Genomic DNA, 25,471 nt, shown 5'->3' on the forward strand with positions numbered 1-25,471 from the left:
ATGAACAGCGCTGAGTCGCACGGCCCACGCCAGCATCCTGGCGAACTATGCATTTCCACAAGTGCCTCTTCACGTCATTTCCCAGCAGTATGGTGCCGCCCCCCCCCCCCCCCCCCCATCTCTCTATACCGTAAATATTTTACCTCATTTCTCTAAGAGACGATTCCTGAGTGTTACATGAGAAGGGGGATCCGATTGCCTGGCCCCCTCGGTCTCACGATCTCACTCAACTGGATTTCGGTGGATGGGATTTTATGAAGGAGATTATTTGCAGAACAAGGGTTCGATATCTGGTAGATCGATCTGAGACAACGGGTCTACGCCGCAGTAATGGCGATAACACCTGTCGTGCTTATGAACATGGGGCTAGAAGTGGAGTACCGTTTCGATATCTGTCGAGCTACAGACGTTGCCCACATTGAACTGCACCAACCTGCAGAAAAAAGTGTCAGCTGTTGTGTACAATGTTGGACAAATAAAATTATAAACTGTAACAGGCGCTGAAATATAAGCAAATGTCTTTGTATAGCCGGCCGGTGTGGCCGAGTGGTTCTAGGCACTTCAGTCTGTAACCGCGCGACCGCTACGGTCGCAGCTTCGAATCCTGTCTCGGGCATGGATGTGTGTAATGTCCTTAGGCTAGTTAGGTTTAAGTAGTTCTAAGTTCTAGGGGACTGATGACCAGAGATGTTACGTCCCATAGTGCTGAGAGCCATTTGAGCCATTTTTGTCTTTGTATAGCTCTAGCCTGGACACTCTTTATTATTCCCTTTATACATATAAACCACTGACCATTATTGTAGTTGTTATCTTCGTTCCGAAGACTAGTTTGATGCAGCTCTTCACGCTAGTCTATCTTCTACAAACCTCTTCATTTCTGAATGTTACTGCAATCAACATCCATTTGAACATGCTTACTGTATTTATGCCTACGTCTTCCCCTACAGGTTTTACGCTAACTCTTACCTCCATCACCAAACTGGTCATTCCTTGATGCTTCAGGATGCGCCCTGTCAGACATCCCAGGTGGGATGGCGAACTCACCGTCCACTCGATGCTAGTGGTCGACACACTTTTACCAACAGCACAGCAGTAAGCTGTCGGTGTAGTCATCCTTGGAGCGACCTTAACCTTCATAATGAGCGTGCACTCACTTTTGTTCCACTGGTTTCAGTAGTGGACTACTTTTGGCATCCGAAGGACGTACATGTTTTGATAGTTTCGCAACATGGATACTTAACGTTACACTACGTAACGTATTCCCCTTTTCATCACAGTGTAAAGGTGGCCTGTAAAAACTAGTGTAGCTGCCTGAACATGTCAATTTTCCTGATAGTCCCACCGACTTCCAGGGCGCCATACTCTACATAAAATGAATCATGAATACGTTAGTCTGTAGTGTCCTTGTACAAATAAGTTACTTCCAGCTGTCAGAAATCCTCGCTCTTGCACATAGTCATCATAGCGCAGAACGTTTTGCGCATTCACTCGGTTACATACATTGAGCTACAGACACCAGTTCTGTGACAGTGAAGGGCTGTTTGGTTGTCAGGACCGTATCACAGCTGCGCATCTAGTCTGTTAGTAGCATTCCCTCGAATTGAGGATGTCCGCAGCTCGTGGTGTAGTGGGTAGCGTTGCTGCCTCTCGATCACGGGACCCTGGTTCGATTCCTGACTGGGTTGTGGATTTTCTCTGCCCGGAGACTGGGTCTTTGTGCTGTCCTCATAATTTCATCATCATCATCGTCATCATTTGTGACTATGGCTAGTCTGGACTGTGTAAAAAAGTGGACTGTGTAAAAATTGGGGCTTTGTACGGGCGCTGATGACCGCGCAGCTGTGGCCGAGCGATTCTAGGCGCTTCAGTCCGGAACCGCGCTGTTGCTACGGTCGCAGGTTGAATCTTGCCTCGGGCGTGGATGTGTGTGATGCCCTTAGTTTTGTTAGGTTTAAGTAGTTCTAAGTCTAGGTGACTGATGACCTCAGATGTTAAGTCCCATAGTGCTCAGAGCCATTTGAATTTTCATTTATTATTTCATAATGTAATATGCAGTAATAGATTGTAGACAACTAGCCGTGGGGTGCAGACTCGACGTATATTCCAGGGCTATAACCCCAGGCTGCTGCAATTTGCACTAACTGACATCTCTTCCTATTTTCTGTTCTTTCTTTCCTCTTACTACCTTTAGTTAGTACACCTTTTAGTTTAAGAAGTAATAGAGTCGCACAAAACACTAACAGCGTAGTGTCTAGGAAGCCTGCTCACTCGGTACTCTAGACAAACAATCAAACCAGTTGTATTAATGAGTTTTATTAAAATAAGAAAATTGCAATACGTAACAAAATTGCAATACTTAACGTTCGCAATTATACAGATGTATCGCAATCGTAGGGCGACATACAGAATAATCAATCTTCTTCAGTACAATCAGTCCCAAGTCTGTGCTACATTGAGAGTGCAAGCGAAGTGACTAGAGTTGACGCTGCTGTAGAAGTGCCTAATCTTGAAGCTGCTATTCAAACTGGGCCGTCACCAGTAGGTCGCGGCGCTTATGTTCTCTTCACATAGGGGCCGCTGCTGTCGCGTCGTCGTCCTAGAGGGAGGTCCGGTCAGCGTGCGACTGGCTGACTTCTTCTCACAGCCTTCTCGTCCCTGTCGTTCCCGACTAGCCTGCCGGTGCTTGACTTTACAACATAACAAACAGGACTATCATTTTTTTCGGTTATTATTGCATTATCAAGTGACATTCCGTATGCAGGTTTTGAATCAGTGTGGCAATTGTATATTATTTCGTTATTGTAATTTGACAGTTGTGTAAGTAATGGAATCAGAATAGTATCTAGACGCCGTACTATAAAGTTCATGCAGAAAATAAATAAATAAATAAATATATGATAATGTTAGAGTAACTACTTCGATTTAAAAACTTAGTACGAAGATAAGACGAGAGCTTACACTTGTTCTACATACTATTATAGACAAAAAGCTCCGTCGCTGTTTTGCACCAAGTAAAAAGTGCTTCATTTCCCTGGCGGTTTAGAACTTGGAGAGAAACCAATTCGGAACGTTCATAATACGTCAATGGCTGTCCAGTTTCTAACCATATATATGTTCTGTCCTTTCAGAAATTATAATTTACGGATGTAGCAATAGTGTCCATGTTCATGCTGCGTTCATGCTGCGTTGATGGGGCAAATGTTATGAACACTTACAGGGTTCGTGTAATACGTACACCACTGAAGAGTTAGCAAAACTACATTAAGCCTATTATGGCGACCGAGCGGGATAGCGCAGTGGTTAGCACATTGGACTCGCATTCGCGAGGACAACCGTTCAACCTCGCGTCCTGCCGTTCTGATTTAGGTTTCCGTGATTTCCCTAACTCCCTTACAGCAAATGTCGGGATGGGTCCTTGGACAGGTCACGGCCGCTTTCCTTCCCTAATCCAGGCTTGTGCTCCGTCTCTAATGACCTCGTTGTCGACGGAACGTTGAAAGCTAATCTTCTCCTCCAGTTTATTATGGTGACACAGCATGAACCTAGGGATGTTACTGAGAATATTCTAGCGATTTCCATCACCAAAGACTACAATTTGCATCACGGCAAGAACAGTGACACAACTCAAAAATCCAATACTCCAGGAGACTCGGCTTACAAGATTAATTCTGTAAAACTTATGTTGAAATAGTATAAGCTTCCTTTAAATTTTACGTAGTTATTGTTGGCAGTAAATTCCATTATATTTTTCGTGCACGTTAGGGCACCTCTCACGCATTTTTCAATGACAAACTATAAGTTGCCGTTTTTCGACTTGTCGCTTTTCTTCCGTGTCACTTTTCTTCCATGTGAATATCATTCAGAGTTTGCCTGTACAATAGCTGATCACGACTGCTTCATGATTGTCATCATCAGAAATTTCAAGAGAAATTGTCTTGCGTAATCAGAGAAACATGGTAGAAATTGAAATTCTATATATTTACTTCACAACGCCTAAAAACCAATTCGTTAGTGAACGCTTGTGCATAATATGAAAATTGCACGGAGACACGGAATAAAACGTCCAGGCAACAGAATTCGGACGTCATTGCCGGCTCAGTGTGTGCCAGTTACTCGTGCACGTCACATTAGCACTAATGCGTACAGACGAAGTTGCATTTTTCTCAAGGTGTCGCTCTGCGCTTCGGCGCATACTTTTATGGACTGAAAGCTTCGCTCATCCCGCTGGAAATGCAGTGGTCAGCCTTGGCTTCCAGAAAGCGAACAGACAACTTTCCTTTAGCGTCCGAGCCTAGCGGCACGAGGTGGAGATATGACGAAAACAACGCCCGCGCTCTCAGTTGTCTTACACAGTTTCCAGCGAACATCCCATTTTATGTTTAAAGCCTATTAACAAAAGTTATATGTTATACTTTTGCACTAACAAAAAAATCGAACCGAAATCATTACAGGGCTGTTACTTTATGGACCAAACCGTTTCACAAAACTCGCTTGCCAGTGTGGTTCGTTTGAAAGGGCACAGCCAATTTCCTTCCCCCAAAGAACTCCTCATCGACGGAACGTTAAACCCTAACATTCTTTCCTTTTGCTTTTACCAATGTGGTAAGGGTCACTTTCCTTACATTTGGTCTCAGCAATAGGGGCTTCCAATAGGGTGGTTCTTCGTCGCTTTCCATATGTAACTAACGCCTTACGATACTTCTGTCGACAACCTAACGTTCATTTGAACTGTTTCTCATGATCGATTACCACGTTTTACAAGAACAATGTTCAGTGCATACATTACTGCCATGTTCCATGTTGTTTCGTGGATCTATAACATTCATTACCTTACTTACGAACTTAAGTACGACTAAATGTTAATGTGTGTCTCCCGCCAAGTATGGGTGCCCGCTGCGAGGTTTCGCCTGATTTCATGCATCCCAACATAACTTACCTGTCATTCGTCTCCTTCTTCATGAGGAATCTCGGCCGACGCTATAGGGGCAATGAGGATGCTCCCATCATGTTTTCGGTGGGAGTTGTTTGATCACCCACCATACAACCCGGACTAGGCTCCCTCTGATGTTCATCTGTGCTCACGTGAACCGCTGGCCATGAAGGCAACATTTTGGCACCGACAACGAATTGCATACCAGCGTAAGGAAATGGCGGAAAGCACAGGCGGCTGCCTTCTACGACTAGGGTATGGAAAGTCAGTACAACGCTACGAGAAATGTCTTAGTCGGAGCGGCCACTGTGTAGAACAGTAGCTGGAAGATGTAGCAGACTGCTGCAAATAAAACATGTAGCTTTTTATAGTGGTCTCCATTTCGCGATCCATGGGACTTCACTTTACGAATAGCCCTCTTATATTAACTTTGCATGCAAAATAGTCGCGAAAAACACGCACAGAAGGTTTATTATGATTTTCTTACAATTCTTAATATTTTATTACGTATATGGAATGTGAGTTGTCTAGATATTTCTTCAAGAAAGACTCAATAAAATATTTTAGGTGCAGCTTTCATGCTGGAAATTGGAAAAAAGCTGTGAAGCAGTCATCGAAAGTGCCGTACAGACGCTGTATTTTCTTATAAAAAGGTTTTATACCAAAGCATTGTTATGTCACGCAAACTAGTTGTGAGGGGGATGCGGGGGGGGGGGGGCGGGAGCGGATTACTAAATGAAGAGCATTCGCTGATGATAAAACCGCATTGAGATATGTTAGTATTTGTTGTGATTCCTCAAATAAATGGTTTCCTACTGCCGATCTTAACCTGTAAAATGTTTTTATTCGGTAAATAGGGGAGCAAGGTAAGGAGGAACTTTCCACCATATTGCCCTTACCCTTAGGCATTACGCAGGGCTGCAACACAACGCGCCCCGCCGGCTGGGGTAACTTGAGTAGGAGCCCGTGGCGCCACAGAGCTGCGTTGTTAGCGCCAGCCCGCTGCTCGCCACTGCACTGTTACTCAAATTGTATGCCGCCGCCGACGACGCCGCCGCCCTTTGTGACGCGTGTTCTCCGGCAAGCCAGAAATATTCATGCCGCCTCTCTTTTTCCGCGCACGTCTGCAGCCGACTAGCGCACTGTTATTCTTTCTTTTACTCTTCTGTGAAACGTGCACATATGGCAAGCGAAACTGTTTTCCCCGGACCGCGTTCCCTGTTATCCACCAGGCGAGGTGGTGCAGCGGAAAGTAGTGGGCTCGCATTCACAAGCACAGAGCTTCACATCCCCGTCCTGACCTCCGGATTAAAGGTTTTACATTCTGTCCCAGAGTTATTTAAGGCAAGTGCTGCATAGGTTACTTGAAAAGGACACGGCCGATTTATTTGCGTAGTCTTTCCCAAACCAATCATGGACTTGCGTGTCTAATGATTTTTTTGTCGTTGGAACGTTAAGTCCTAATATTCAACTTCCTTCTGTGTTATTCTATGTTACTAGCTGTTCTTCTTGCGCTAGAAACATTACAAATGTAACTGGCACATACTGAAGACCGAGAACGTTACCGAAGATGCCTCGAGTTTATTGCTGAATTGAGCTTAGTGCTGTAATTTGAACGTTTTATACAATAGTATTCGTTCGTCGCCGGCCGGGAAGGCCGAACAGTTCTAGGCGCTCCAGTCTGGAACCGTGCGACCGCTATGGTCGCAGGTTCGAATCCTGCCTCAGGAATGGGTGTGTGTGATGTCCTTAGGTTAGTTAGGTTTAAGTAGTTCTAACAAGGGAACCTCCCCATCGCACCCCCCTCAGATTTAGTTGTAAGTTGGCACACTTGAAAAACTGAACACAGATCAATCGAAAAAACAGGAAGAAGTTGTGTGGAACTATGAAAAAAAGAAGCAAAGTATACAAACTGAGTATTCAATGCGCAACATAGACAACAACAAAGACAGTGTGAGCTTAGGAGCACCGTGGTCCCGTGGTTAGCGTGAGCAGCTGCGCAAACGAGAGGTCCTTGGTTCAAGTCTTCCCTCGAGTGAAAAATTTAATTTTTTATTTCAGACAATTATTATCTGTCCGTCCGATGCGAGGTAACTGCTCTTACGTTTTCATCACTTTTTTGGGAGTGATTATCACATCCACAAGAAAACCTAAATCGGGCAAGGCAGAAGAATCTTTTTACCCATTCGCCAAGTGTACAAGTTAGGTGGGTCGACAACATATTCCTGTCATGTGACGCACATGCCGTCACCAGTGTCGTGTAGAATGTATCAGACGTGTTTTCCTGTGGAGGAATCCTTTGACCTATGACCTTGCGATCAAATGTTTTCGGTTCCCATTGGAGAGGCACGTCCGTTCGTCTACTAATCGCACGATTTTGCGGTGCGGTCGCAAAACACAGACACTAAACTTATTACAGTGAACAGAGACGTCAATGAACGAACGCACAGATCATAACTTTGCGAAAATAAAGAAAGTAAACTTTTCACACGAGGGAAGACTTGAACCGAGGACCTCTCTTTCCGCAGCTGCTCACGCTAACCACGGGACTACGGCGCTCCTGAGGTCACATTATCCTTGATGTTGCCTATGTTGCGCATTTACTACTCAGTTTGTATATTTTGCTTATTTTTTTCATAGTTCCTCACAACTTCTTCCTGGTGCCTCGATTGATCTGTGTTCAGTTTTTCAAGGCCTATCCACTCTGCCAACTTATAACTAAATCTGAGGGGGGTGCGATGGGGAGGTTCCCTTGTAAGTTCTAGGGGACTGATGACCCCAGAAGTTAAGTCCCATAGTGCTCAGAGCCATTTGAACAATTTTTTTTATTCGTCCGTCCGTTTCTTACCGCGTGATGTGGATGGCTTAATATTAGATTAAGTGTTACAGGTGCGGAAACAATAGTTTTGGTACGATTACGCGTGCCTCGAAGTACACACAAGAGGAAAAGAGGCCCATGTGATGACGTAACTGGAGTTGTTCTCTCGTACTCACACGATCTGTAGGCCAGCACAAAAGATGTCTTAAGAGATCCCGAATAACATTATCAGACACGACACATGACTATAAATTCCATATACGGTGAAGAGTCGAGTATGAATGCCTACTAAAGGCAGAGCTGTCGCTCGGTGCTTACGTTTCAGTAGCTCTGCTGGAGAGTACGGTAGTCGTATTAATTCGCCTACCTCTACCGAACGCCTGGTGCTCGCTGATTCATACCGGCAGTTTTTCAGGGAACCTACAGCGCAGCCTTTCCTGGAACTAGGACCTCTGGCTGGTGGCTACTCTTGCATATCAGACGAGGCTCTCCGTAGCTCATGCTCCGTACTGTCGGCGATTGCACCCTGGTCACTGGTGCAGTGTTGCTCGAACGGTCCATTATGTAGATACGGTTTTTAAACACCAACCGCTATGTAGCTTGAGAACTGTTATGCTAAAGAGGGTCATGCCAGCAATTGCTGTCAGCCTGCGTTCCCTCATTGGCTCGTATTTGCGGTTATTTTCAGGAACAGCACCGCCCGTCAGGTATTGATCTGTATTTTCATACGAGTATTGCCGTTTTTTGGATGTGAAATAGCTGTTGGTGTACGTTAAGTCATAATTATCTACATCCAGTCTGCCTTATTAGCTGAGCGATCAGCGTATCTGAATGCAATGCAGCGGGGCATCATCGACACGCATGTCGCCCAATGTGGCGTCAAGTGAAAAGACTTGCAACTCGGCGGCCGAACTTCGTCAGGCCATCAGTTGCATACGACCATTTCATTCCATTACATTAGCATCCAGCCACTTTAACTGTACTTGTTAGAATTTAATTACACATTTCCTCTCAGCATCAGGTTGTTAACACTTAGTTTGTGGCGAGCATTTAATAAAATAAAATTACTTTGATTAAAAAAAACACATTGGAATATTGGCCTTTGTCGTACATAAAATCGCCCACACACTGCAACCGCGCAGCAGACCGTGTACTCTTCTTCAGCCGTGGGCAGCAAATTGACGTTTCTCCTGGCATCCGGAAGTATTTGTCAGCTACTACACCCATGATGGCAATTTTTATGCGCAGCTTCTGTGATGATGAGAGCATTGTTTCTTGAAACAGGTAGCTGGATTGTATGCAGAACACTTACAAGTGGCTGAGTAGAAATCATTATTACTGTTTCTGATTTGTTGTAGATCCTAGTGCCGTCCCATCTTGTGTGGGGAATTTAGAGAGTGTGAAGAATCCTGTGAAAGTATTTTTGTGGAAGGGAGATAAGCTCCAGTTACATATGAAGTGCTATTTTTCTGAATAACAATGTGTTAGCGATAATGAATAGCTATTGAGACTTGCGTAACGGTGATATTCAGAAACTGAGGTAATATTATCAAATTGAATGAGCCTCTGATTGCGTGTTAACTGACAGTAAAGTCTGATCTATGTAAATCGTATTTTCGGAATACATCGCAAAAATATTTTGTGTGTGGTGATGGCTGGTTAATATTACGCCCTGGGAACATAGATTAACTATCTGCTGGAACCGTAACCATCGTTTGTTTTTCGTATCTCACTTGATAAAAACGGAAACCTCCAAGGATCGCCTTGTTGTCTGCCTGACTGTTAAGAACCCTTTTTCTCAGGGGAGAGCTGACGTATCCAATTCAAATATATGTCCGTTACTAAGGTCTCTCATACCTTGGCGGTGTAAAACATTGAAGATTTTAAGTTGCTGAAATCAAGAGATACGGCCATTCTTGTCACGTATTTTGATGCAAACTCAATCGTCTAAATTTATACCCGTTTATCCAGAATCATGAAATGTGGCAAGAAAGCAAGGTTGCACAGTACAGGTAAAGAAAACAATCCAGAATTTGTTAAATTGTAATTATATCACATAAAAAGTATCTTTTGCCCTTAGAACTTCACATTACTCAGAAAAATATTACTGATTATAAACATGACATGTAAGCTATAGTTATGATTCAGTAAGTAAGTAAAAATATTTTATTAAATCTTTTCTCTGTACATGCGTAAACTGAAGTCCCCTGCACGCTGTAGACATTTTGATACAATCTTGGAATTCCCGAAACCGATATTTTTCCCGTATCGATAATAGCTTATAATCGTCGAGATTCTCGATACCTGGGAATGATGGACTGTGTATATTCGTAATTAAGTTTGTATGGAACTCTCAGTGCGGAAGTCGTACTCGCGCTTGGCTAATTTTTTTTAATGCACTCTGCAACTGGTCAGTTTAATGGAATCGTTTTTGTTGCAGTCTTTGTACCACCGAAAGGTTAGTGACTGACATTAGCTGTCTGTTGTTTCGTGTTTCGCTTGGGCATTAACGAAACTTTCAGTTTGAAATGCGCCCTGTTTGAGTACAGGTAACGTTCTTGTAAATTCTGACAGAACAACAACCATACCTCTGAGGCTAAGTGCTTAAAAATGGTGGACTGACGCAATAAGTACTACGAAGTGCAGCTACATAAGGGGAGACTTTTTCATGGTTATTAACGATAAAATATTTGTCAGTAGACATATTGGAAGAAATGTAGCGTTTTTTTTAAGAATACAAATTGGGCGATGTGTTTTTAAGTGTGTACAAGTAATTGTATCGTGACGCTTTGTTAAGGTTGCAATGACACATTTTGTAAAAACCGCCGGAACTTAAGTGAATCTCTGAAGCAAACTTAACAATAATCAGTTTGTCACCATATCTCTCTCCTACTTCTTTCAGGAACTTTAGAATGCTGCTGGAAAGTGCATAGTTCCCTGTGAAAGGCAATACTGCATTTGTTTCTGCCTCCATACGCTGTATTTCACATCTTAAACTTTGATACAGCCTACTGCTTTACCTTCTGCGGCTCTGTCCATTACCAGATCACATGATATCTTGCGAACCATGGATGAAGGGTATCAGACGGATGCCATATTCCTTGACTTCCGGAAGGCGTTTGACTCGGTGCCCCACTGCAAACTCCTAACTAAGGTACGAGCATATGGGATTGGTTCCCAAGTATTTGAGTGGCTCGAGGACTTCTTAAGTAATAGAACCCAGTACGTTGTCCTCGATGGTGAGTGTTCATCGGAGGTGAGGGTATCATCTGGAGTGCCCCAGGGAAGTGTGGTAGGTCCGCTGTTGTTTTCTATCTACATAAATGATCTTTTGGATAGGGTGGATAGCAATGTGCGGCTGTTTGCTGATGATGCTGTGGTGTACAGGAAGGTGTCGTCGTTGAGTGACTGTAGGAGGATACAAGATGACTTGGACATGATTTGTGATTGGTGTAAAGAATGGCAGCTAACTCTAAATACAGATAAACGTAAATTAAAGAATCCCGTAATGTTTGAATACTCCATTAGGAGTGTAGCGCTTGACAGTCACGTCGATTAAATATTTGGGCGTAACATTGCAGAGCCGATATGAAGTAGAACAAGCATGTAATGGGAGTTGTGGGGAAGGCGGATAGTCGTCTTCGGTTCATTGGTAGCATTTTGCGAAGATGTGGTTCATCTGTAAAGGAGACCGCTTATAAAACACTAATACGACCTATTCTTGAGTACTGCTCGAGCGTTTGGGATCCCTATCAGGTCAGATTGAGGGAGGACATAGAAGCAACTCAGAGGCGGGCTGCTAGGTTTGTTACTGGTAGGTTTGATCATCACGCAAGTGCTTCAGGAACTCGGGTGGGAGTCTCTAGAGGAAAGGAGGCGTTTTCGTGCATCGCTACTGAGGAAATTTAGAGAACCAGCATTTGAGGCTGACTGCAGTACAATTTTACTGCCGCCAACTTACATTTAGCGGAAAGACCACAAAGATAAGATAAGAGAGATTAGGACTCGTACAGAGACATATAGGCAGTTATTTTTCCCTCGTTCTGTTTGGGAGTGTATCAGGGAGAGAAGATGCTAGTTGTGGTACGAGGTATCCTCCGGCACGCACCGTATGGTGGTTTGCGGAGTATATATGTAGATGTAGATCTAGTCTTGTTAACATGTAGCAGTAACGCGCCCTTTCTCATGCTTTATAATTTACCCAGACTACTTTCGCCGCTTTCTTCTGCCCTCTAACACTCGTTCATTTCGCGTTTTGTCTGAAGCTAAACGAAGTTCACGAATTTCATTTCACAAGGGCTGCGCATGCACGTTACATCCGTAGCAGACAATTTGGGCTTTGAGTTTGAAGATGCGAAAGCAGTGAAACAATCGAACCGAGGTCTTAACTGGGTGCCGTAAAATTAAAATTACTCCACTTCGGTAATTATTGTCCTTCTTCGTAAATGAGGTGAAGATCTACTGAATTAGATCTTCTTCACATTTGTCGAACCGGCGTCACTTAGATGTCGGCTACTGGTAATAAATAATCTTCGAAATGATCTATTAGCTGATAATGTCTTTCTTTGCGTCTGTTGAGGCGGCGGGCAAGCTCCGCACCGGAAACGCACGCGATATCACCGCAGCTGGAACGAGCTTCCCAAAGGTTTGCGTGCGTCCCGGGGCTCACGACATCTTGCGGCTTTCCACAGGGTCACGCGACGCCACAGAGCGACTTGCGGACGACATGCATACAAAGTACGGTGTTATTCCAGCGAACGAACAGCGGCGTAATTATCTTGTAGCACGGAGAGCGGCCGGTGTTCCCGCTGTTGCGTTCACACCCGCAGAATACTTGTACTTAATTTGCATGGTAAAGCTGAATGTTTGTCTCCAAACGCTCGTTGTTGATTTTTATCAACACGTTCTTCTTTTACTTTTATTTTGGTTAGCAAAAATATCGTACGACCGGTAACCTCATTGCAGATTACGAGCATTTTCGCTATCCACTAGCAATAAAAGCGTTACCTCGAGTAGCAGTAAAAATGTTCTCGAATGTTCTTCTCTGCACCGTGTCTACGTGACGCTCCGAAACTGGTGAGCCGATATATAACCTTTTGCGAGTCAAAACTCCTGCTGACGATGTGGCTTAACTGAGAGAGGACATTTGGAAATTTGTGGTAACTTCCTAAGGGAGCAAACTGCTGAGGTCATCGGTCCCTAGGCTTACACACTAGTTAATCTAACTTAAAATAACTTACGCTACGGACATCACACACACCCATGCCCGAGGGAGGACTCGAACCTCCGACGGGGAGAGCTGCGCGAACCGTGGCAAGGCGCCTTAGACAGCGCGGCTACCCCGCGCGAGGACGATTTTCCGTGTAGAACCTAACTCTCTGTAGCGTTAACAATATTGATGCAGCGTAATTAAATTAGAGCGTGTAGTAGCTGGCGACAATCAGTTCATGAGATTTTGAACGTCAAAAGCAAATACACGCAATTTCCGCAAGAAATTACCGGCTGATTATTTTGACAGCGTTCGACAGCTAAGTTCGTTAGCAGTCATAAATTTACGATTCACGGAAAAAGGTTTGTGTGATGCGTTGGGGCAGTTCGATGATGTTAAAATGTAATAATAAATCAGGGTACTCCCATAGAGCCATTAGTGTAATAAAGGTGAATTACATCTCTTAAAATATTTGAATAACTCGCCTAAACGTATGTTGGTAAGGATGTGTTTGTTAGCTTGAGCCGCGTGGGGCAGCCGCGTAGTCTCAGGCGCCTTGTCCTGGTCTTTGCGGCTCATCCCGTCGGAGGTTCGTGTCCTCGCTCCGGCGTGCGTGTGCGCGTGCGTGCGTGCGTGTGCGCGTGCGTGCGTGTGTGCGCATAAGTTAGACTAAGTAGTGTGTAGGCTTAGGGACCGATGACCTCAGCGGTTTGGTCCCATAAGACCTTACCACAAATTTCCAAATTTGTTAGCTTCAAATCAGTACCGCTCTTTGGAGTACTTAATACAATTGTCAAAAGAACTTTGTATGGAGCATAGTACGTAATATTTAATATGCTTTGCTGTCAGCAGCATAGGTGCACCAGATTTTTTTTTGCTGTAAGACTAAGTTCCGTACACGCTCAGCTCATCTTCTGAATATGGCCAGAAGACTGCGCGGAAATATCGATGTGGAGTGTTCCAGATATCCAGCACTTGTCCCGAAATTTTATTGTATAATCTGCACACCGGGAAAATTTTGAATTTCACACGTTAATATTTGATGTAAAAACGTGGAACATCAAATAGAAAATAGAGTAATCTTTTATTTCCAGAGATTTTACAGTATTATTGATGCATTTAACTTTTACAGGGAACAATAAGCCTCTTGACATATCTGCCCACATTTTTTTTTCACGTGATCAATTATTTTAAAAAAATATTGTTTTTAATAAAGTTATCTGATGTTTGTTGATCAACATTTGCATTTCGTAATAATACAGAATTTACATAAGAGTAAAATATTTTGAACTAGCGTGACTCAAACCAAGACTTCGCTAATGTGAGTAACTAGAAATCTTTTGTACTTAAAACTGCTCGGAAATCTCGAATACGTCCGCAGCGTAATCGGACGGCGCAATAGATGAATCGTCGAATAGCTCAAGTCTTTCGTTTAATGTTGCGCACCGGATGTGAATGCTTCCTGTAGAAGCAGAGGCAAGCGACAACGTACCGCTGAAAGCACGTCTTTACGTCTGTCGTTTCTGTGCGACCGCCCCGCAGTGGGCGCGTGTGCAGAAGCGAGCTCCGTGTAAATCACTCTCTTCACTTTATCTGCGTAAACACGGGGCCCAAAAAGCCACGAAGCGGGCGGCCCACAAGCCCACCGCCACACAATATTAATGAAAGCAAAGCTCGCTTATGAGCCGCAGCTTTACTGCTGATGTGCGGGTAGGAGCTTTGTTGCTGCAGTGGCTGAACCTAGTAGGCAGTCTTTCAGTACGAGTGATGTAGAACCTCAGAACGTTTAGGAACGCATGCGCAGAAGTCACATTAAGTAAGAGACTGCTCGCATTGCTAAGGAACTTGGCAGTATTTGGAATGCTGGATTTACCACATCACGGTAGGCACCAGGTTATGGAATTTTATGAAATGAGAATTGGAGTAGTGTAAAATGTAGGTACTGCTTATAGATGCACGTTGGAATGAGCGGAAAGGTAATTAGAATACGTCACAAAGAACACAAGAAAGTGCTAAAGACGGATAGTCTACATATGGTAACCATCTCAGAAACCTAAGCCACGCCGGCAGAGGAATACGTAATACAGTTGCTGACAAAAAAGGTGGTGAGGAAACGAAATGAAATTTAACGGGTTGAGGAGGCATGTGGTGATGTTGCAGTGATTACAAAATAGAGCGAAATGTACAAATAACCTGGCAAGATGAGGCCACGCATCTGAATGACGTTGCCCATCAGCCATTGTATTCTCTCCGAGCAGGTCTCACACGTGTTCTATCGGAGACACATCCGGTGGTGTGGCCAAAGGAGTACACCAACTTACGCAAACAGTTCATAGACACACATACCGTGTGTGGACGAGCATTGTTCTGTGAAAAAATATCACCACGAGAGGTCGCATGAGAGGTAGGAGACAGGATGTGCGTGACGTACCGTTATGTGTCAGTTTCCTTACTCATTATCAGCCGTCTCCGTAAGTCATACCCGATGGTTCTCCACTCAATGACACCAGGAGTAACACCGCTGTGGCTCCCCAAAACGTTGAAAAGAAGCTACCTCTCCGCAGGTCCCGCCGCACTCGTCGGCGATCGTCATCCCAGGTAATGCAGAACTGTGATTCGTCGGTGAACACAATGATTCGCCGTTCACCAGCAGTCCACGTTACCAGCTGGCCGAATGAAGACCAACAAGAGGCCCCTTTCTAACTCTGCCAGGCGCTGATAACGCTGTCCTACACAAAGTACGCGGCATCTCCGTCCCCTTCACAGTGATCAGGCAACATCTGACGCTATTGATGCCTCTTATATACCCTACCAGGCCAGGTACCAACAGTAAAAGCGAACAACACTAACGCATTCCCGTGGCTGTGTAACTCCCACAGAGAATTGCAATTCCAATCATTTGCATACCTGCCTATGGGATGTAAGTGTAATAAATTGGATTCGTATTCGACCATGTCTCTGAATGCTCCATTTCTTTCATTCTTTCTTTTTTTTTTTTGTCAGGCTGTGAGATTTAAAATCTGTACACTCAATACGAAAAGGTAAATTGCTTGATGTACCGGTACTTGAGGGGCTGAAATATTTGGTGCCTAAGGAAGAAAACATTGGTCACTACTCAGCGCACAAGACGAATAGAAAATCCTTGGTGTTTTATCACATCTTTCAGTGCCTATGATAGTGAAGAATAACAAGCAACCCTTTAAGTACAGCTTGTAAACACTGTCCACAAAATCAATGACACAGAAGCGAGATGCAACGCGAGGAACGCCCAGCCGTTGATATCTTTCTCTCTTTTTGTATTAAGACTACTATTATTGTAGTCGTGCCGCGCGGAGTGGCCGCTCGGTTTGAGGTGCTATGTCACGGATTGAGCGGCCACTCCCTCCGGAGGTTAGAGTCCTCTCTCGGGCATGGGTGTTTGTGTTGTTATTAGCATAAGTTAGTTTAAGCAGTGTGTAAGTCTAGGGACCGATGACCTCAGCAGTTTGGTCCCTTAGGAATTCACACACATTTGAACATTTTGCTATAGTTGTAGATTCAAGGTGATACTGTAAATTGTTCGTAAAATCTCTGTACGAACTGCTAGATTTATCGCGATTTATAAGTATCCTTACAATTCGATTGTGTAAGTAGAGATTCTGTTTTGCTGTACGAAAGTTAATAGCGGATGCTTGCCATCCGACACCGGTCGTTAATAAATTATAATGTGCAAGGGAGACTGTGTACTGCTTGATACTATGGAACTATTTTTAGTGGCGAGTTTTTGAGGTTTTCGACACTCAGCTGTGCCTTTACCCAAGAAACTTTCATAAAAACTGATCAAATAACTGACAGTGGACGAGGAGTTTACTACAGGCCGTCCGCCGGAAAATGAAACGGACGAAAAAGAAACGAGACGAATGCTAAAAATATGTTTATTAACTGATGTGATAAATTGGTCATCTTTTTCGAAGTAGATTGTATTTTCAGACTTCAAATTTCTGTATTTGCTTCTTCCACTGCCGCTAAGGTGATGGACTTGGATGAAACCTGTCACACGGTGAGGGCCCAGTCCAAGGTCGAAAAACAGTCCTTCACTGATACACCAGGACTAATCGTTCTTAGAAAAGCTGATTCCTTTTGCGGCGAGGCAGTATACATCGTGAGACACAAACGTGGGGAAATACGCTGAAGAGCCAAAACATATTATGACAACCTGCTTGACAACGTGTTAGTCCACCTTTAGAACGCAGTACTGCAGCGATTCTGGACGGCGGGGATTCGACAGTTCCTCAGTACGTTTCCGGGGGTGTGTGGTACTATATGTTTTCGCATAGGTCGCGCAATTCTTTTAAATTACGAGCCAGTGGTCTGTGGGCCCGATGATGTCTCATCGTGTTCCTATCAGACGAATTCGATCGCCAAGACATTAACGTACGTTGACTATCAAGCACCTCAAACCGCTGTAGCACGATAGTCGCTTTCGGAAGCGGGAAATTATTCTGCCATCGGGGAAGACATCAAGCGTGAAGTGATACAGGAGGTCCGCAGTGGTGTTTGTATATCACACAGCTGTCATTCTGCCTACGATCGTATGCAGTCCGTGTTTGAAGTTCAAAAATGGTTCAAATGGCTCTGAGCACTATGGGACTTAACATCTATGGTCATCAGTCCCCTAGAACTTACAACTACTTAAACCTAACTAACCTAAGGACAGCACACAACACCCAGCCATCACGAGGCAGAGAAAATCCCTGACCCCGCCGGGAATCGAACCCGGGAACCCGGGCGTTGGAAGCGAGAACGCTACCGCACGACCACGAGATGCGGGCGTGTTTGAAGTAGCTTGTCTCCTAGATAACGACATATCTGGAAACCATCATTGCCTTGTGTAACAGTAACCAGGCGACACGTTTTCATTGATCCGCGGTTCAATCTCTTTGATATCGTACCCTGTGCAAACGTAACTGACGATCTCCTTGGGTCAGGTTGGAACACGCCGGGGTCGTGTGCTGCGGAACTTCATGTTCAGCACTGTGCACTGACTGGTATGCTCCGAAACACTTGTCTGCAACGGAATTGAACTGTCTCGTCGGATCCACCACAGTTTGCAGCCTCTTCCCGTTTCACAGAACAGGCGGGTACGAACCAACAAGTTCTGTGATCAGGAGTGGACGTCCACCGCCTTGTCCCCTACTCGTGATTTCGCTGTCCTTCAACCACTTTCCACAAATGGTCATGATCGTAGCACGCGACCAGCCGGCAAGCTTCGCCGTTTGTGAGATGCTCGTTCCCAAGCGTCGGGCCATAACTATCTACCCTTCGTCAAAGTCGCTTATGTCAGTGAGTATCCCCAGTTGCGACACACACCGTCAGTAGAATTATTCGTCATTCGCCTCTGTTCCTCTAATATACTTTCCTTGCAGTAACATTCGATTAACTCCACCAGGCGGCATTCGTTCGTGGTTATCATGTTTTGTCATGTCAGTGTACACTGGTCAGCCAGAACATTATGACCATCCACCTAATAGCCGGTATGTCCACCTTTGGCACGGATAACAAGGGCGACGCGTCGTGGCCTGGAAGCAATGAGGCCTTGGTAGGTCGCTGGAGGAAGTTGGAACCACAACTGCACACGCAAGTCAGCTAATTCCTAAATTCCGTGGAGAGGGCCTGTGAGCTCTGACGCCACATTCAATCACATCCCAGATGTGTCTACTGCACTCTGAATGCGCCATTTAAAGTTTACGTATTTGCTATACTTAAGTGCCTGGTATCACACGGAGAAAACTTTTGTCTATTTATACAAGTACAGAAATTTGGGTACTTAACTGACGCTTATTTTTCAGTAATGTATGTCCTAATTAATACTTCGATGTGTACTGTACATTTTGTAGCAAAGTGCTATATTGCTATCGGCTCATAAGGATTTACAGTACTGCAAGCACAGGTACGATTATTTTTATTGACAATGGGATGAAGAATATTTCAAGGAAAAACATTCTCTCTCTATCTGTCTGTCTGTCTGTGTGTGTGTGTGTGTGTGTGTGTGTGTGTGTTTTTTTTTCTCTAAAAACTGTTCTTGGCACTTAAACCCGAGCTCTCTGTCACTATTGTGACGTCTTTTGACAAGAGGTTCTGCGCAAGAGAACGCCTTGTTATGATTAGGAATAGTCTGAACGAGAGTTAGAAGCCATAAAAATAATTATTTTGGATACTCTGAAGTCTAATAAGAGAAAGAGTGATGATTAAAGGAGACGGCACAAGCACGAACTATATTTATATGTTACAAAAAGTGACACTCAGCTCGAGGAGGAGAAGGGCTGCTGTGTATGGTCACATTACAACAACGAGCCCGAATAAACTGGCATAGCTGACTGTTACCTATTGTCTGGGGAAAAAGAAAACAGGGGCCCTGGTTTACTGAGGTTGAAGTGAATGTCCAAGGAGTAGGCATTACAAATAAAGATGAGTACGGACGTAACGTCGGCAGGAAGCAGATTGGAACATACCAGTGATTCCAAGAAAAGCTGAAGTTGAAACGTGAACTAGGAAAAGAGTGAAGGCCGACAGAAAACCATTGTAAGAATACTGTATATAAGACATACTGTATATAAGACATAATACTGTATATAAGACATGATTTAATGATTGCGATTCACAGTCGGCCGAAACTGAAGGTGAAAGACAAAAGCAGAACAAAGAAAATCTTGGGATTCTCATAATTGCTAACCCGTGGGCCAGCACCAGACTGGATCGCTTTCAGCTGAACTTTGTGTAGCAAGACACCACCAGGAACGTTATGTGCACCGTCCTTTCTCATCGGTGTCATTGTTCTCCAATGTTACTATGGTTTAGTCCGTCCTGCGAGAAGACCCGGTGGAGTACATTTCCTGTAATGTGACACTTTTTTACATTGAGGAGTGGGAAACTTTCAACCCATCAGGTATGAGCATTCAATTTTAGTTGTTGATAGGAAGTGTATGAAACGTTTTACGAAATTCACTGAAGTCAGGGTTACCACCCAATTTGATTTCTTGAAGATTTTAACACATCTCGGAATGGGAGAGGTACAGGATGTATTTTGCTTCGTAAACTAACCACATATAACTTCGTCATTGTTTTAATCATACAGGGTATTCGGATGTTCCTGTTACAAACTTCTAAGACTTGTAGAGGGGAGTGAGTACCTAATATTTTGAATAGGAACACATGTCCAGAAACGTCATCCAACGACGTTACAGAGTGTCAAATTTATAGGTGTAAGCGCCTGTAAATGTTTATGTATAGAGCGTGATTTCGTGATTATGATACAAACATTCGAGGATGATGAAGAAGGATAAATGTATCTGTTTTAGGTAAGGCTCCCTGTATGGGAAACGAAAGAGTCGAAGCTATAAGCGAAAACGGTTCTCATACCTCTGACAGTGGAATACATGTATTGGTACTGTTGTTGCTAAGGTTGTAGGGTAGGCAACTTTCAGAGGCAGTAGTATTGACCATAACAAGGAAAAAAAATCCAATAAGCATGGGCTCTAAATTGCATATCTAAGGAGCTACGTGCACGTGTTCGTCTTCGCTACTGTGAAACACATCTTTTCTATTGAATAAGCGCTCATAGTTCTTAAGGTATGCATTTTTTCTTGTTTGGTCCATACTACCACCTCCGAAAGTTGCCTATCCAACAATCTTAGCAACAGGAGTACCAGTACGTATAGTCCACTATCAGAGGTATCAGAACGGTTTTCATTTTTAACTTTGATTCGTTTGTTTCCGGTACATGGACCCGCTCTTCAAATTGATACTTTCAGTCTTTCTCCATCATCCTAGAATTTCTGTAGCGTTGTCATGAATCATCATGTATGTTTACTTGCGCGTGCGCCTCTGTAACAATGTTATGTGGTTGGATGACGTCTCCGGACACGGGTTCCTGTTCAAAATATTATGTCCTCACTCCTCTCCATAAGTCCTAGAAGTTTGTAACGGGAATTTCCGAACACCCTACATGTTCAGACCATTCCATTAGTATGACCATTCCATTAGTATGACTCAGGTTTTAATACACCGTAAATTAGAATATGTGACTGCATTTCGCGTATGTGTGCGATGAGGATTATTTAGTAATTGTTTCGACTACGTTTAGTGCATTGTAAATACGAGGGCAGTTCAATAAGTAATGCAACACATTTTTTTTCTCGGCCAATTTTGGTTGAAAAAACCGGAAATTTCTTGTGGAATATTTTCAAACATTCCCGCTTCGTCTCGTATAGTTTCATTGACTTCCGACAGGTGGCAGCGCTGTACGGAGCTGTTAAAATGGCGTCTGTAACGGATGTGCGTTGCAAACAACGGGCAGTGATCGAGTTTCTTTTGGCGGAAAACCAGGGCATCTCAGATATTCATAGGCGCTTGCAGAATGTCTACGGTGATCTGGCAGTGGATAAAAGCACGGTGAGTCGTTGGGCAAAGCGTGTGTCATCATCGCCGCAAGGTCAAGCAAGACTGTCTGATCTCCCGCGTGCAGGCCGGCCGTGCACAGCTGTGACTCCTGCAATGGCGGAGCGTGCGAACACACTCGTTCGAGATGATCGACGGATCACCATCAAACAACTCAGTGCTCAACTTGACATCTCTGTTGGTAGTGCTGTCACAATTGTTCACCAGTTGGGATATTCAAAGGTTTGTTCCCGCTGGGTCCCTCGTTGTCTAACCGAACACCATAAAGAGCAAAGGAGAACCATCTGTGTTGCATTAATTATTGAACTGCCCTCGTACAAGTAGCCAATTAAAATAATCACAACCCACATTTACGTCTTCAGTACGATTTGCAAGACGGTGATACTGCCACTCGGTAGTAAGTTTGTTTTCTTTTTCTCCAGAAAATACGTAATAAACCGGCATTGTCAATCTATTCGGGCTCATTCGAGTAATGTGACCGTGCAAAGCAATCCTCATTTTCCTGAAACGCAGTCAAAAATGTACTCGTAGATCCGACTATGGGTCATTCCTGCTTGTACGCCTAACAGGCGCCGGCCAACAGGACAGCAAGCAGGCCTGCGTTAAGAGCCGGACGATCTGGCGGACGCGGAATACTGGTGCACCGCAATATATCGAATGGTAGTGCGCGTCCTTTGTGGGCGCCGGCTGTCGGCATTGTGGTGTAATTAATCCGAGCGGACGTAAATTGAATCTTTTGTGGGCGCTTCGTTTATAGCGGGGCGGGCGCCGCCCTTTGTAGCGCCTTCCATTTATCTTGAGGCCCCGCAAAGCGCACCAGTACTCCCCCAGAGCAGCCCTCGCGGGTCTGAATAATGTCTGCTTTTCAGCTCTGCCTCCCCGCAGAAATGTTGCCTAGTTCCCCCAGTGCTTTGGTAATGAATCGACGAATGTGATGCAGTTACCTCAATACTTACGCATTTGATATAACGAACAAGAATTATGGAAACCTTCTTTGGAGGTTTGTCACTCCAAGCTCCTCCAAATGCCAAGAGCTTATTTCGAAGTAGAAGATGTACAATAAAGCAGCAGCTCTTCGACACTTTGCGTTAGTCGGAGAACTGGCTCCACGTTCCGATGCCCGTACACACGGCACAAATTTTAGGCACATTTCAGCAGAAAATCCGCTGCATATTGAGCGATCAGTTCGAGAACTCATCAGTAGCTTTCCCTCGTCACCCTTTTTTACCATGTTAACATCGGTTAGTGAAGAGAGGTTTCCACATTTGTCTTCATGTTTCGCATCTTCCCTTCCTACTTTTGCGAGAAACTACACTGCAAGCCATAGCAAGCATAATATCACCATACTCAACCTTTGAAGTGCTCTGCAATTCGATAGAAAAGTAAATAATTCCATTAGAAATACCTGATTTAGTAGATCGGCAGAAAATAATTTCCAAGTACTCGCTCGTTTGTGTACTGTGGCATGTTCTTCGAGTAACAGTTTACATCACCCAGACGCTGGTACTGCGGGTTCGATCTGGTATAATCGACGAAATGCAGCATATCGTCGTGCCATGGTCTCGTCTAGTTGCCTGAAGTCAGTTGAAGGTACACTCATACATGCCTTCACGACACCCACCATTAACGGCTTCATTGAATTTTAGAAAGATTTAGGTATGGTCAGCGTGTTCATGTTTGCACTTAAAAGATGCAGTCATGTGAGTGTGTTCACAAGGATTGTCGTATCAACTGTCGATGGTGTCGATAGCAAGATAAGTGGAGGTTTTCAAGTACGTGGCAACATTAGTAGGGCACAAGAGCTCGTAAGAGGGCGTAAATAGTCATCATGTCGACGGAAGTAACGTACTCATTTCCGACTTTCGTCTGTTTTCATCAGAGGATTAAAACTGTATCATGAAAATTTGATTCATATAGTTGTACACCGACCACAATACTGTGTTGTTTCTTGGTGACCATTGGGCCGCATCCAAACCCTGATATTGATTCATATAGGCTAAAATGTTGGTTCGTGGGATGGTCATCTGTATCACAGTTTGAGCTGTTTCGGAGGTAATAAAGTTAGTAGAACAACTCACATCGGTCTTTCGCTTCCATATCCAAATGAAACCAATTGTCATTGCATTGACGCAATGACTGCGCTTAGATTTATGGAATGACATTTATTAACTATTCTTGGTTGCCTGTTCATTACTTAGAAGCGGCCCGCAAGGGTGGAAAGTCTCCCCATTTTTTTTCATACAGCTGATGGAGTAAATATGAAAATCGAAAGAAATTCCGCGATGATTTGTCCCACGCATCTCACTTGAACTGACATTTTATATCTCTTAACAGTTGTGGTTGAATATCCATCATATTAGAACACGTGGCGCAACAGACGAAGTACCCTATGTAAAGGACATGATAGAAGTGAGCAGGTTTTAATGTCAGGTGAAATCTGCTGAGTGATCGGGCTGGTTCTCTTGAAACTTTTTTTCAAAGGTTTAGTGTTTCTCTCTCTCTCTCTCTCTCTCTCTCTGCTCAGATATTTCTCAGCAGCTTTCTGGAGCACCCAGGTAACTGAGAAATCAAAAACCAGTCGCACCTACTCTTCTGAAAGATATAGATATGATCTAATACCCAGATTATTTACCGTTCAATGACAATCGCTTGCCTGTTTCTACACGCTGTAGTAGAGCTCTTTGACTTTAACCTGTCTACCACGACTTTTGCTACAGCATCATTTGGTACCGAATATATCACAGCTGCTGCTGCTGAATAAAAGGTCACGTTCCGTGATATTTAACTGCTCTCCTCCGTCGTAGTCCGCGGAGAACACCACAATAACATTGCGACGTTGTTCGACTCTTCTTGTACGTACGCTGTTATAATTTGAACAGTAATCCTCACCGTGATACACAATGCCGCTCTTGAAACGTCCCCTGCTGGTTTTTGTTGAGCATCTCCATAAAGCTGTCGCGCGTACTAAGCGATCCCGTGACGAAACGCACTACTCTTCGTTAGATATTCTCTGTGTCTTTCATTGACTGATCTCGGTAAAGATCTGAGAGTGATCAGCGATACTCAAGAACTGTTCCAACTAGTGTTTTGTAGGCCACTTCTATCTTGCACCTGTCTTTCTTACAACTAGTTTTATGTGATCATTCCACTTTATGTCGCTCCGAAGTGTTACTTGCAGGTAGTTTTCGATTGTTACTGTTTCCATTGATTTATCACGAATAGTGCAATCGAAAAGTAATGGTTCTTATGTCCTACTTACGCACGATACTTTACATTTATGTACATGTGAACATGAGATATAGGAAGGGGAAGGAAACGGAAAGAATGGATAGGAAATCGTAACGACTAGCCGCACAGGGCATCGTGGCAATACAGTGGCGAAAACTGAAAATTTGTGTCGGACCGGGACTCAAACCCGCTTTTACCGATTCTCATGAGCGGTTGCATTAACCGCTTCGGCCATCCGGACACAGTTCCTGACTGACTCAAATTTCCAACTTATCGTAGCTGCTGTGCAGCGTCCATCGTCCGTTAAATGATCTATTCGCAATTCCTCATTCCTGTCGAGTTCTGACGATATTTGGGCTTTCGCACTGAAAAGAGCGTCGAGGAGCCCGTACTCTTTTTCAGAAATTTATATAGCTGTGTGGTGTCCGTCGCACATGTCTGGCAGAATAGATACCACTCAGATAAATACATTTATTTGCGTTCATTGTCAGCTGCCAGGCCTTGCATTAGTAGTGTGTCCTCTGCATTTCGCTGAAGTTTTCTGCCACTCAAGTCTTCGTGTAGACAACCTAACAACAAATTCCGACTTTATCCATTAGGCGATTTATATACGACGCAAACTGTAACGACCGTATCACACTCCCAAGTGGTACTTCTGAAATAACTTTTACACCTGATGATTTCTTCCCGTTAGGAACATCTTGTTCCCCTCGTATTGTATTCACCACTCGACTGTGCAGAATTACATCAAAAACTGTACAGAGTCAAGTCATAGGGCCCCAACATGAGCGTCGTTGTCTACGGTGCTCTGGATTTCACGGGCGAGTATGCACTGGTGTGCTAAACTAAT

The 25,471-nt window shown here is 44.1% G+C and overlaps 1 protein-coding gene across 1 annotated transcript in view; it reads left to right on the forward strand.

Moving 5' to 3' along the window:
• LOC126481154 (neuronal calcium sensor 2) overlaps positions 1-25,471 on the forward strand; it is a 349,046-nt gene that overhangs the window by 93,497 nt on the left and 230,078 nt on the right. The gene's annotated exons all lie outside the window — the stretch shown is intronic.

This window comes from Schistocerca serialis, chromosome 1 (genome assembly GCF_023864345.2).
Source record: "Schistocerca serialis cubense isolate TAMUIC-IGC-003099 chromosome 1, iqSchSeri2.2, whole genome shotgun sequence".
Taxonomy (NCBI): domain Eukaryota; kingdom Metazoa; phylum Arthropoda; class Insecta; order Orthoptera; family Acrididae; genus Schistocerca; species Schistocerca serialis.